Source organism: Heterodontus francisci, chromosome 3, assembly GCF_036365525.1.
Source record: "Heterodontus francisci isolate sHetFra1 chromosome 3, sHetFra1.hap1, whole genome shotgun sequence".
NCBI classification, from domain to species: domain Eukaryota; kingdom Metazoa; phylum Chordata; class Chondrichthyes; order Heterodontiformes; family Heterodontidae; genus Heterodontus; species Heterodontus francisci.
This window is the reverse complement of record NC_090373.1, coordinates 187,088,547-187,101,909: the sequence shown is the minus strand read 5'-3', so window position 1 is coordinate 187,101,909 and position 13,363 is coordinate 187,088,547.

Genomic DNA, 13,363 nt, shown 5'->3' with positions numbered 1-13,363 from the left:
TGTTAAAAAGGTTCAGTGATCACAATGTAAAGCTGGAAAAGGGCAAGTGTGCCTTCGTGCAATCTGAGGTAGTGTACCATGACTTGAAAATCAATGAAAAAGGACTACAGCCAGTGAAAGAGAAGCTAGAGGCAATAGTCAATGTCCCAAAGCCAAAAGATGTGTCTGAGCTTAGATTTTTTGGTTCAATACTACTCGCGATTTCTGCCTGAGTTTGCAATGGTGCCAGCTCTACTACATGAGTAATTGAAAAAAGATGTGAAATGGGAATGATCTAAAACTAATGATGCATGTAAGAGAAGCTTGACCAGTGATGCATTACTCAGTCATTACAACACAAATCATAACCCGAAACTAGCATGTGACACTTCAAACTATGGAGTCATGCTGGATGATGGTCAAGAGAAGCCCATCACATTCATATCGCGTACCCTGACCAAGAGTGAGCACAACAGTGTTTTTTAAAAATTCATTCACGGGATTTGGGTGTCGCTGGCCAGGCCAGCATTTATTGCCCATCCCTAATTCCCCTTGATAAGGTGGTGGTGAGCTGCCTACTTGAACCGCTGCAGTCCAAGTGGGGTAGGTATACCCATTGTGCAGTTAGGAAGGGAGTTCCAGGATTTTGACCCAGCGACAGTGACGGTGATATAGTTCCAAGTCAGGTTAGTGTGTGACTTGGAGAGGAACTTGCAGGTGGTGGTGTTCCCATGCATTTGCTGCCCTTGTCCTTCCAGTTGGTCGAGGTCGCAGGTTTGGAAGGTGCTGTCTAAGGAGACTTGGTGCATTGCTGCAGTGCATCTTGTAGATGGTACACACTGCTGCCACTGTACGTCGGTGGTGGAGGGAGTGAATGTTTGTAGATGGGGTGCCAATCAAGCGGGCTGTTTTGTCCTGGATGGTGTCGAGCTTCTTGAGTGTTGTTGGAGCCGTACCCATCCAGGAAAGTGGAGAGTATTCCATCACATTCCTGACTTTTTTTTAAATTAGAGATACAGCACTGAAACAGGCCCTTCGGCCCACCAAGTCTGTGCCGACCAAGAACCGCCCATTTATACTAACCCTACAGTAATCCCATATTCCCTGCCACCTACCTAGGACTTGTGCCTTGTCGATGGTGGACAGGCTTTGGGGAGTCAGGAGGTGAGTTACTCGCCTCAGGATTCCTAGCCTCTGACCATCTCTTGTAGACACGGTATTTATATGGCTACTCCAGTTCAGTTTCTGGTCAATGGTAGCCCTTAGGATGTTGATAGTGGGGGATTCAGCAATGGTAATGCCGTTGAATGTCAAGGGGAGATGGTTAGATTCTCTCTTGTTGGAGATGGTCATTGCCTGGGACTTGTGTAGCGCAAATGTTACTTGCCACTTAACAGCCCAAGCCTGGATATTGTCTAGGTCTTGCTGCATTTCTACATGGACTGCTTCAGTATCTGAGGAGTCACGAATGAACATAGAACATAGAACATAGAACAGCACAGCACAGTACAGGCCCTTCGGCCCACGATGTTGTGCCGAACCTTTAACCTACTCTAAGATCAAACTAACTACCTACCCTTCATTCTACTATCATCCATGTACCTATCCAAGAGTCGCTTAAATGTCCCTAATGTATCTGCTTCTACTACCACCGCTGGCAGTGCATTCCACGCACCCACCACTCTCTGTGTAAAGAACCTACCTCTGACATCTCCCCGAAACCTTCCTCCAATCACCTTAAAATTATGCCCCCTGGTGATAGCCCTTTCCACCCTGGGAAAAAGTCTCTGGCTATCCACTCTATCTATGCCTCTCATCATCTTGTACCCCTCTATCAAGTCACCTCTCATCCTTCTTCGCTCCAATGAGAAAAGCCCTAGCTCCCTCAATCTTTCTTCGTAGGACATGCCCTCCAGTCCAGGCAGCATCCTGGTAAATCTCCTCTGCACCCTCTCTAAAGCTTCCACATCCTTCCTATAATGAGGCGACCAGAACTGAACACAATATTCCAAGTGTGGTTGAACCAGGGCCTTATAGAGCTGCAGCATAACCTCGCGGCTCTTAAACTCAATCCCCCTGTTAATGAAAGCCAACACACCGTACGCCTTCTTAACAACCCTATCAACTTGGGTGGCAACTTTGAGCGATCTATGGACATGGACCCCAAGATCCCTCTGTTCCTCCACACTACCAAGAATCCTGTCTTTAAGCCTGTATTCTGCATTCAAATTCGACCTTCCAAAATGAATCACTTCACACTTTTCCAGGTTGAACTCCATCTGCCACTTCTCAGCCCAGCTCTGCATCCTGTCAATGTCCCGTTGCAACCTACAACAGCCTTCCACACTATCCACAACTCCAGCAACCTTCGTGTCATCGGCAAACTTGCTAACCCAGTCTTCTACTTCCTCATCCAAGTTATTTATAAAAATAACAAAGAGCAGAGGTCCCAGAACAGATCCTTGTGGAACACCACTGGTCACCGAGCTCCATGCTGAATACTTTCCATCTACTACCACCCTCTGACTTCTATGGGCCAGCCAATTTTGTATCCAGACAGCCAAATTTCCCTGTATTCCATGCCTCCTTACTTTCTGAATGAGCCTACCATGGGGAACCTTATCAAACGCCTTGCTAAAATCAATATACACCACATCCACTGCTCTTCCTTCATCAATGTGTTTTGTCACATCTTCAAAGAATTCAGTAAGGCTTGTGAGGCATGACCTGCCCCTCACAAATCCATGCTGACTGTCTCTAATCAAACCATGCTTTTCCAAATAATCATAAATCCTGTCTCTCAGAATCCTCTCCAATGCTGAACATTGTGCAATCATCAGCGAACATCCCCATTTCTGACCTTATGATTGAAGAAAGGTCATTGATGAAGCAGCTGAAGATGGTTGGGCCTAGGACACTACCCTGAGGAACTCCTGCAGTGATGTCCTGGAGCTCAGATGATTGACCTCCAACAACCAAAACCATCTTCCTTTGCGCTAGGTATGACTCCAACCAGCGGAGAGCATTCCCCCTGATTCCTATTGACATCAGTTTTGCTGATGATCAAGGCTCCTTGATGCCATACTCGGTCAAATGCTGCCTTGATGTCAAGGGCAGTCACTCTCACCTCACCTCTTGCATTCAGCTCTTTTGTCCATGTTTGAACCAAGGCTGTAATGAGGTCAGGAGCTGAGTGGCCCTGACGGAACCCAAACTGAGCTTCACTGAGCAGGTTATTGATCAGCAAGTGCCGCTTGATGGCACTGTTGATGACACCTTTCATCACTTTACTGATGATTGAGAGTAGGCTGATGGGGTGGTAATTGGTCGGGTTGGACTTGTCCTGCTTTTTGTGTACAGGACATACCTGGGCAATTTTCCACATTGCAAGGGAGATGCCAGTGTTGTAGTTCTACTGGAACAGCTTGGCTAGGGGCGCGGCAAGTTCTGGAGCACAGGTCTTCAGTACTATTGCCAGAATATTGTCAGGGCCCATAGCCTTTGCAGAATCCAGTGCCTTCAGTCGTTTCTTGATATCACGCGGAGTGAATCGAATTGGCTGAAGTCTGGCATCTGTGATGCTGGGGACTTCAGGAGGAGGCTGAGATGGATCATCAACTCGGCATTTCTGGCTGAAGATTGTTGCTTCAGCCTTTTCTTTCGCACTGATGTGCTGGGCTCCCCCATCATTGAGGATGGGGATATTTGTGGAGCCACCTCCTCCAGTTAGTTGTTTAATTGTCCACCACCATTCACGGCTGGATGTGGCAGGACTGCAGAGCTTAGATCTGATCTGTTGGTTATGGGATCGCTTAGCTCTGTCTATCACATGCTGCTTACGCAGTTTGGCACGCAGATAGTCCTGTGTTGTAGCTTCACCAGGTTGACACCTCATTTTGAGGTATGCCTGGTGCTGCTTCTGGCATGCCCTCCTGCACTCTTCATTGAACCAGGGTTGTTCTCCTGGCTTGGTGGTAATGGTAGAGTGGGGAATATGCCGGGCCATGAGGTTACAGATTGTGGTTGTATACAGTTCTGCTGCTGCTGATGGCCCACAGCGCCTCATGGATGCCCAGTTTTGCATTGCTAGATCTGTTCAAAATCGGTCCCATTTAGCACAGTGATAGTGCCACACAACATGATGGAGGGTATCCTCAATGTGAAGGCGGGACTTCGTCTCCACAAGGACTGTGCGGTGGTCACTCCTACCAACACTGTAATGGACAGATGCAGCTGCAGCAGGCAGATTGGTGAGGACGAGGTCAAGTAGTTTTTCCCTCTTGCTGGTCCCCTCACCACCTGCCACCTATCCAGTCTAGCAGCTATGTCCTTTAGGACTCGGCCAGCTCGGTCAGTAGTGGTGCTACCGAGCCACTCTTGGTGATGGACATTGAAGTCCCCCACCCAGAGTACATTCTGTGCCCTTACCACCCTCAGTGCTTCCTCGAAGTGCTGTTCAACATGGTGGAGTACTGAGTCATCAGCTGAGGGAGGGCGGTAGGTGGTAATCAGCAGGAGGTTTCCTTGTCCATGTTTGACCTGATGCCACGAGACATCATGGGGTCCGGAGTCGATGTTGAGGACTCCCAGGGAAACTCCCTCCCTACTGTATACCACTGTGCCACCACCTCTGGTGGGTCTGTCCTGCCGGTGGGACAGGACGTACCCAGGGATGGTGATGGCAGTGTCTGGGACATTGTCTGTCAGGTATGATTCCGTGAGTATGACTATGTCAGGCTGTTGCTTGACTAGTCTGTGGGACAACTCTCCCAATTTTGGCACAAGTCCCCAGATGTTAGTAAGGAGGACTTTGCAGGGTCAACAATGCTGGGTTTGCCGTTGTCGTTTCCGGTGCCTAGGTGGATGCCGAGTGGTCCGTCCAGTTTCATTCCTTTTTATTGACTTTGTGGCAGTTAGATACAACTGAGTGGTTTGCTCGGCTATTTCAGAGGGCATGGAAGAGTCAACCACATTGCTGTGGGTCTGGAGTCACATGGAGACAGCCTGGATTATATTGCTCATGTCTCTGGACTCAACTTTCTGATTCAGATGCGAGACTGCTACTACTGGGCCAAATCTATTGAGCTCCTTGTTGCACTTAAAGGTGAAAGCCATTGTTGACAGTGATAACAACAATAGCTTGCATTTGTATAGTGCACTTAACATAGCAAACATGCCCCAAGGTATTTCAGAAGTGCGTAAATCAAACAAAATTTGATACCTGACCACAAGAGATGTTAGGGCAGATGACCAAATGCTTGGCCAAAGAGGTAGGTTTTAAGCTGCGTCTTAAAGCAGGACAGAGAGGTAGAGAGGCGGAGAGGTTTCGGGAGCGAATTCCAGAGCTTACGGCCTAGATAACTGACAGCACAGCTGCTCATGGTGGAGTGAAGGATGTCAGGGGTGCTCAAGAGGCCAGATCTGGAGGAACAAAGAGTTTTCAGAGGGATGGAGGGTTGGAGGAGGTTGCAGAGATAGGGAGGGGTGAGGCCAAGTAGGAATTTGAACAGAAGAGTAAGAATTTTAAAATCAATACTGTAGTATAAATTATCCTCTCCTCCCTTATTTTTTCATGAAGCAATCCTTTTATTTATGGTACAGTAGGCATGTCTTAATTGTTGCTATTAATTATATCATTAGGGTGCATATGCATCTCTTATCATCAATAAAAGATTAATTGCTCTTATATTATTGAAATAATGAACCCAAATTAAGAGATGTGAGAGACGCCGAGGTGTTTTTCCTTTGAGCAGAGAAGATTAAGGGGAAATTTAACAGACGTATTCAAAATTATGAGGGGCTTTGACAGGATAGATAGAGAGAAACTGTGTCTACTGCCAGGAGGGTCAGTAACCAAAGGACACAATTTAAAATAACAGCCAAAAGAAATGGGAGAAGATGAGGAAACAACTTTTTTTACACAGCAAGTTTTTTTTATAGAGATACAGCATTGAAACAGGCCCTTCGGCCCACCAAGTCTGTGCCAACCAACAACCACCCATTTATACTAATCCTACATTAACCCCATAGTCTCTACCACATCCCCACCATTCTCCTACCACCTACACTAGGGGCAATTTACAATGGCCAATTTACCTATCGAGTTGTTGTGATCTGGAACGCGCTGCCTTGAAGGATAGTGGAAGGAAATTCAATGATAGCTTACAACAAGAAATTGGATAAATACTTGAAAAGGAAAAAAAAAAGCTGCAGGGATATGGGGAAAGAACAGAGGTGAGTGGGACTAACTGGGCTGAAGTTTGTGCTGGAGGTGAGACTCCCAGTGCTGGGCTGGAAAGGTGAGAAGAAACCCACCTCTGCTATTTCATGCCCCCTCTCATAGTGATCCTTTGGTCTTTTTAAATCAAAAATTCAGGAGACAAGATCCCATCTCTTTTCCCGCCTCCAAGAGGTGCTGGCCAATCAGCGGGCTGGCAGCTCAGCAGTATCGGCAGCGCCTCAGACCCATGCCCAGCGCTGGAACTCTGGAGAAGAGGTAGGCGAAGCGGGGTCGCCGGGGCCAGTCCGGAAGGCACTGGTGAAGTGGGGTGGGGGGGTTGGGGGGTGGTCGTGCAGTCGAGGGGGAGGGTTCCTGGGGGGTAAGGTTGTTCCTGGTGGGGGTCCTCTGTGGGTCAAAAATTGCCCACAGAGGAGGGATCCCCGCCCTCCCAAGCCCAGAAGGATAGACCCTCATTTTACAAGGCGTCCTCCTCGCGTGGTGGAGGCCCTATCCTCCACTGGTAAGATTCCAGCAGCATTAGGAAGAGGCCTTTAATTGGCCGTAATAGGCCACTTAATGGCCTCGAATGGCCTCTGGTGGGAAGGCCGTTGTTGGCTTATCCAGCCCCCGGGAAGGTCGCCGGGTGACAAGGAGGCAATAGGCCCTCCGCCCCCAGCCCCTTGCCACCCGTCACTCTGTGCTCCCCCCGCCTCCGATCCCACTGCATGGGGCCACACAAAATCCCAGCCGCTGGATAACTCTTTCAAAGTGCTGGCACAAGCCTGTCAGGCCGAATGGCCTCCTTCTGGCTGTACAATTCCGTGAAGCATAATTTTGCTTCTGAACGTTTTGTGCAATCTGTTAGTATTAACAAAAGGAAAGTCCTCCAGCCTATAAAAAAGCTAATTTTCGATTTTGAAAGCATCTAAATAGCCAGTTGACCAATCTGAAGGGGAATATTAGGAAGAGGAGTTTGCCATTCAGCCCCTCAGGCTTGCCTCACTATTCTATATCAATTCATGGCTGATATGTACCTCAGCTCTGTCACCTGACAGAGAACAAAGGCAACTTGACATTTCGGCAGAGAAGGATTCAGCGTTAAATATTCTCTTTCCAGATGCTGATGGACGGCTGTGTTGTTCCTCTTTTAATTTCAGATTTCCGGAATTGGACCTTTTTTTGTTACTTGATCTGGCCGTACATTTCAGAGATTTGTTTTTGTCTATCTTGCTTGTCAACCCTCAAGCAATATTGAGAATGCCTCAGTCAAATCCACAGTCTTATCTGAAGTCTTGGCCAAGGATGAAGAGTTTACTCACTGGCTCCGTAGACTAGAGTGACCACATTGTGGGAAAGTACATATCTAACTCCTGGCGTAGGAGGCAACTTCAGGACCCGACCTTTTGTAAAAGGAAAAAGCCTGAATGTTTATTTATTATTTAAAGATGGAATGATAGGTTAACACACAGCGGGCAGGAGCCATCAGGCCAAGACTCGACCAGATTGGTTACGTAACCAAACAAACAAGATAGAGAAGGAGAAGAAAAGATTAATAAATTCTACCTTTCACAACTACATATAGGCATGACGTACATTCTGAAGTTTAGTCATTGTTATAATGTAGGAAATGTAGCAGCCATTTTGTGCACAGCAAGGTCCCACAAACAGCAATGAGATAAATGACCAGATAATCTGTTCTTAGGATATTGTTAGTAGTGTTAATGCTCAGAATTACTGCCTTTGGAAGTGTATTGCTTTAGCTGTGTGTTGATCTTGCACTGAAGGAAGATTATCTCGATATGGATGGGATTAAAGGGGTTCTACTGACACCTCAAAGTAAACATGTGCTCTGTGACATGCAACGCAGAAAACCAGTTTGGATCCCTCCAGCACCAACCCCTCTCCATCTGGTCTCAGCCAAGCAAACACTGAAGCCACTGTACTTGACCTCAATGTTTTGACACCACAGAGGGCTAGGCCATACCATGCCTAGCTGTGTCAGCCTAGAATTTGTGCTCACATTTCTGGAATTTGAACACACAACCGTCTGACTCAGAGGCGAGAGTGTTACCACCAGAGCCACGGAAGACACCTGCTAGCGAGGCTCGCTCTTTCAAAGGGGCACTCTTGGCAAGCCTTCCACTTTTAAAAGGACCCTGAAGGCAAGACTACCTCTTTGCAAAGACCTGTTGACTGTCCGTTTAGAACAGGTTGAAAATTCAGGGAGGACAAGTGCGTTGCCAGCTCTGGTTGAATACATTCCTGGACGGTTCATCACATGAATTCCTGCCACCAACCACCCTACCCCACACTCACCATTGGCCACTGACGCAATGCACTGCCTTCCCACAGCCAATTGGAAAGTGAAAAGACTTTGTTACCTGATTGGATGGCTTTTGACTCTGAGTCAAACAGCTGATTTTTCTACCCTTCTCCAATATCTTTATAACCAATAAACAGAAGTGTTCAAAGACAATAAAAGAAAACGTACAATTTTTTTTATGGGCATTATGAGTTGCTCGTAGCAGTGTTCTGGAGATTAATCTTCAATCCCCAAAGACTCCAGGCCAATCCTGGACAACATAACCAGCCTTTGGGAAGGGGTCCCCATGGCAATGCTACCTCTTTGATGGTGGAAGGGGTCTCTGGTAACAGTGACCCCTCTTTAAACCACAGACAACAGTGGACCAGTCTCCTTCATAGAATAGAATCATAGAATGATTACAGTATAGAAAAAGGCCATTCAGCTCATTGTGTCTGCTCCAACTCTCTGTAAGGAGAACTCAGCTAGTTCTATTCCCCCACCCTTTCCCTGTAGCCCTGCAAACTTTTTCTCTTCAGATAATTACCCAATTCCCTTTTGAAAGCCACGATTGAATCTGCCTCCACTACACTCTCAGACCGTGCATTCCAGATCCTAACCACTCGCTGTGCAAAAACATTTTTCCTCATGTCGCTGCTGCTTCTTTTGCCAATCACCTTAAATTGGTGCCCTCTGGTTCTCGACCCTTCCACCAAGGAACAGTTTCTCTCTATCTACTTTGTCCAGAGCCCCATGATTTTGAACACCCCTATCAAATCTCGTCTCAAACTTCTCTTCTTTAAATAGAACAGCCACAGGTTCTCCAATCTATCCACGTAACTGAAGACTCTCATCCTCAGATTACATAATGGCAGTTGTTTAGAATCCAAATGGTTTCATGCAAATGGAATTCAGCAGAATCAAATTTGGCAAAATAAAGGAGCGATATTATCCATGACACTAGTCCTGTGACCCTTGAAAGGAGACCATGGGCCAGTTGTTGTACCGGGAATCTCATCCACCACAAACGACATTGTGTAAAAATATACCCTTTGCTTTTTCAATTGAAATGAATGAGGCAACACATGAAAATTGACAGTTCTTGGATTTGGAAATGGGGCATATTTTTATGAAATGTTCATAGAGGTTTGTTAAAATAAATGGAGACCAGGTGTGATGTTCCTTGAACATGAATCTCCATCCAGGCACATTGAGGTTACACACATATGAGATCCTGTTCAATATCTGTCAGCTTGGAATGCTCTACAGCTGTGCTGTCAGGGGATTGGGCAGTGCACTTGACTACTGCACATGTTCCTTTCATGTCTGTCTCAAATCCTCAAAGGATTTCACGATTCACCTTACAGCCTCGACCAGTTGGCCTTTCCCTGGAGTCAAGGCATGAGATCAATGGAAACCTAAACTCTTCCTCTCCACGTTGCCCCCTCCCTTGGTTGACTTGTCACCATCCAGTTGACTTGAAAGCTGGTGTGAGTTAGCGAAGGATGCCATAGAAGCAGTGTGGTTTCTTGGCTGCGCCTAGAAATGCCACTGAAACTGTTTTGATTACATATTTGGGTTGGAATGCGATCTCTATCGTGTATCTGTATCTGTATTTGTGTTGCTGCGCTGCTAATTCCGTGTCGGCCGTGTCTCAACGGTAGCACAGTGGCAGTGAAGCTCCAAACTTGTCGGCAACTGCAGCGCCTCAGCCTCTGTGGTCCTGTGTTATAATAATGCCAATGTCTGAGGCCTCCTCCACGCTGTTACGACCCGGTGAGAAAGGTGTCTAGGGTTCCCTCTCAGCCTTCAGCTGGTCTTACCGTAATAGGGTTTAATTTTTAACACACTGTGTTTTAGTTCCCCCTTGGTGAATTCTTGTTCACTGCTTTCCAATTATAAGGCAAAGAAACCAGCCAAACAGGTTTTCTTTGGTTGAAAAAAGAAAGGTTGAACTTTATTAAACTTAAAACTCTAATTCGGTTAACGCCTGCAGATATGCAACGTGCCCTCGCTAGCATGCATCCGTGATGCACACATGCAGATAGAGACAGAAAAAAGCAGAAGAAATAAAGTGGAAAATTTTGAGATGATATCTGAAGATGGTTTTGGTTACTGTTCTTTAAGCTCGCTTTACAGTCCTTGATTGTATGTAGGGTCTTGCTTTTTGTTGGGGCCCAGTATTCTTCTTAAACCTTGTTCGATGTCGTAGATTTTTCTCTCTAGAGGTTCATGTGTCTTCCGTGGGTTCGGAGGCTTGTGAGAAGGAGATGGGAACAGACAGGAGAGGTCTTCTCAGTCCAGGCGCAAACAGTCTTTTTCATTCTCAAACTGTCTGTACAATTCAAAAAACTCAGGTTGCCCAGCAGGTTAGTCATGTGACTAGCTGATTTGACCACGTCTGTTTGTGGATTCGGCCACCCTAGCAATCATCCCGGAATGTGAGCTTCCTCACATTGTCTGGTGATCAAAGTCCATTGTGGGTTGAGTGTGTCAGGGAATGTTCTTTTGTCTGAACAGCACCATCTGTTAGTATGTAAATGTTTTTTCCAGCCACAGCTGATCTGTTTAACAAGTAATTTTCTCGCTCCAGCAGCAGTTAAAAAAAAAATCAATGTTCGTATGACAAAATTACTGTGCCTCATTCGTGGCAGGTTGTCTGCATGACAACGTCATGGACTCAAATAACGCCAAGCAGTGTGCGTGCATTTCAATTTGGTGCCTGTGCCTGTATTCTGACTCGCAACATGTCCCGTTCACCCATCACCCCTGTGCTTGCTACATTGGTTCCCGGTCCAGCAATACCTCCATTTAAAAATTCTCATCCTTGCTGTCATATCCTTCCATGGCCTCGCCCCTCCCTATCTCTATAATCTTCTCCATCTTTTCAGTCCTCCAAGGTATTTTCGCCCCTCCAATTTTAAGCTCTTAGACATCCCCAGGTTTCTTCACTCCACTATTGGTGGCCACGCCTTCAACTGCAATGGCCTTAAGCTCTGGAATTCCCTCCCTAAACCTCTCTGCCTCTCTACCTCTCTCCTCCTTTAAGATGCTCCTCAAAACCAATCCTTTGATCATTCTGGTCACCTATCCCAAAATGTCCTGATGTGGCTCAATGGCAACTTTGGTTTGATAACACTCCTGTAAAATGCCTTAGATGTTTTGATGTGTTAATGATGTTATATTAATGCAAGTTGTTGGTGCTATTTACTGCCAAAGAAGTGCTTTTTAAAGTGTAGTCACTGTTGTAATGTGGGAAATGTGGTAACCAATTTGTTCAAGGCCCACAAAAGGCATTGAGCTAAGTGGCCACATTACCTATTTTGATGATGTTGGTTGAGGGATAAATGTTGGCCAGGACACTGGGGAGAACGCCACTGCTCTACTTCGCAGAGTGCTGTGAGATCATATACTTTCACCTGTGAGGGTAAATAGGTTTAAACTCTTATCTGAAAGACAGCACCTCTGACAGTGCAGAACTCCTTTAGTACTGCAATGGGAGTGTCAGCCTCGATATTCTGCTTAAGTAGCTGGAATGCAGCTTGAGCTCATGACTGTCTGAGAGGTGAGAGTGTTACCACCAAGCCAAGACACCTCTTATGACAGGCATTCTGAAGCTAATTATGAAGTGAATTTTGTGAGGCCCCCATGCCGCCAGTACCAATGGGTAAATGGCAGGCCATGTGCCCCGGATTTTCCTAGCGGACGTGCATCCCTGTGATTGGATTTCAGCCCCCCTTTAAACACAGAGTTGGCAACGTGAGGCCTTACAGTCTAGGCTGTTGTCACTATAGACTTCCAGTATTTGTGGGGTTTTTACTGTCTTAATAAAAGCCTTATCTGAATAAATGCTTCATTGTTTTTCCCACCCACTTCCTCCCGCCACCTCACCAACATGCAGCATTGTTCAATAAACATTGCCTAGAATTTTTACAGCTTGCCGCCGAGACAGCTTCAAAAGTGACAGGCCGCATGCGTGGATTTAGCACGGCGGCTCATTTACATGAAGAGGATGGAATGCCCGCCCCTGATGATGTAGAGGGGACAGGCGCTCCATCCCTGGCAATGGCTCCCGGCACCATTTTTAAAGGGCTTCCAGTCCTTAAGTTCCATTTACATTTTTAAAGGTACAGGTCTTTAAAAATTAAACTTAAACCTTTATTAGCAGTTTCAATCCTCTCTCCCGCCCACCCCATGACTAATCAACTAATTGCCCTCTCACTCCAAAAAACTAATCTCGCAATGCCGGCCTTCCCCTCCCCCTCAAAGTTGAGAACCTTCAACTCCTTCCCATCATCCTCTCCACCAATCGTGCTAGTTTTTGCCATTTCGCCCTCCCCCCCCACCACCCTGAAAACTTCACTCCTCTCCCTTCCCCACCAGTGTTCCACCTCGGATTTCTGAATGAGGACCGGGAGTTCCAGCAACCGGCCGGAATATCGGAGGAGGACAGCCGTCACGACGAGGTAAGTAATTATTCATTAATTAACATGTATTTAAATATTTATATTAAGTTTCCATCGCCAAGTGGTGGGGGGGGGGGTGGTGGGTGGGGGGTGCCACCACGAGGCCTCACCACCGCTGGTAATATAGGGCAGGGCCTTCCTGGCGTTGAGGCCACTGGCGGGCCTCTCCCGGAGGTACTTCCCGGGTCCCCGCGCCACGACCCCCAATGTGGGTGGGCTGGTAAAATCCAGCCCATTGCATTGCTCCCGACCCTAATTCACACCTCGTGTAAACCTCAGTTTACAAGATCACCAGATGTTCAACAACCCGCTATTTAACTGTTGACCCAGCTCCTGCCCGCCTCTTATTATTTGACTTGAGGCTCTGGCGATCCACATCCCTGCACCACACCCCCA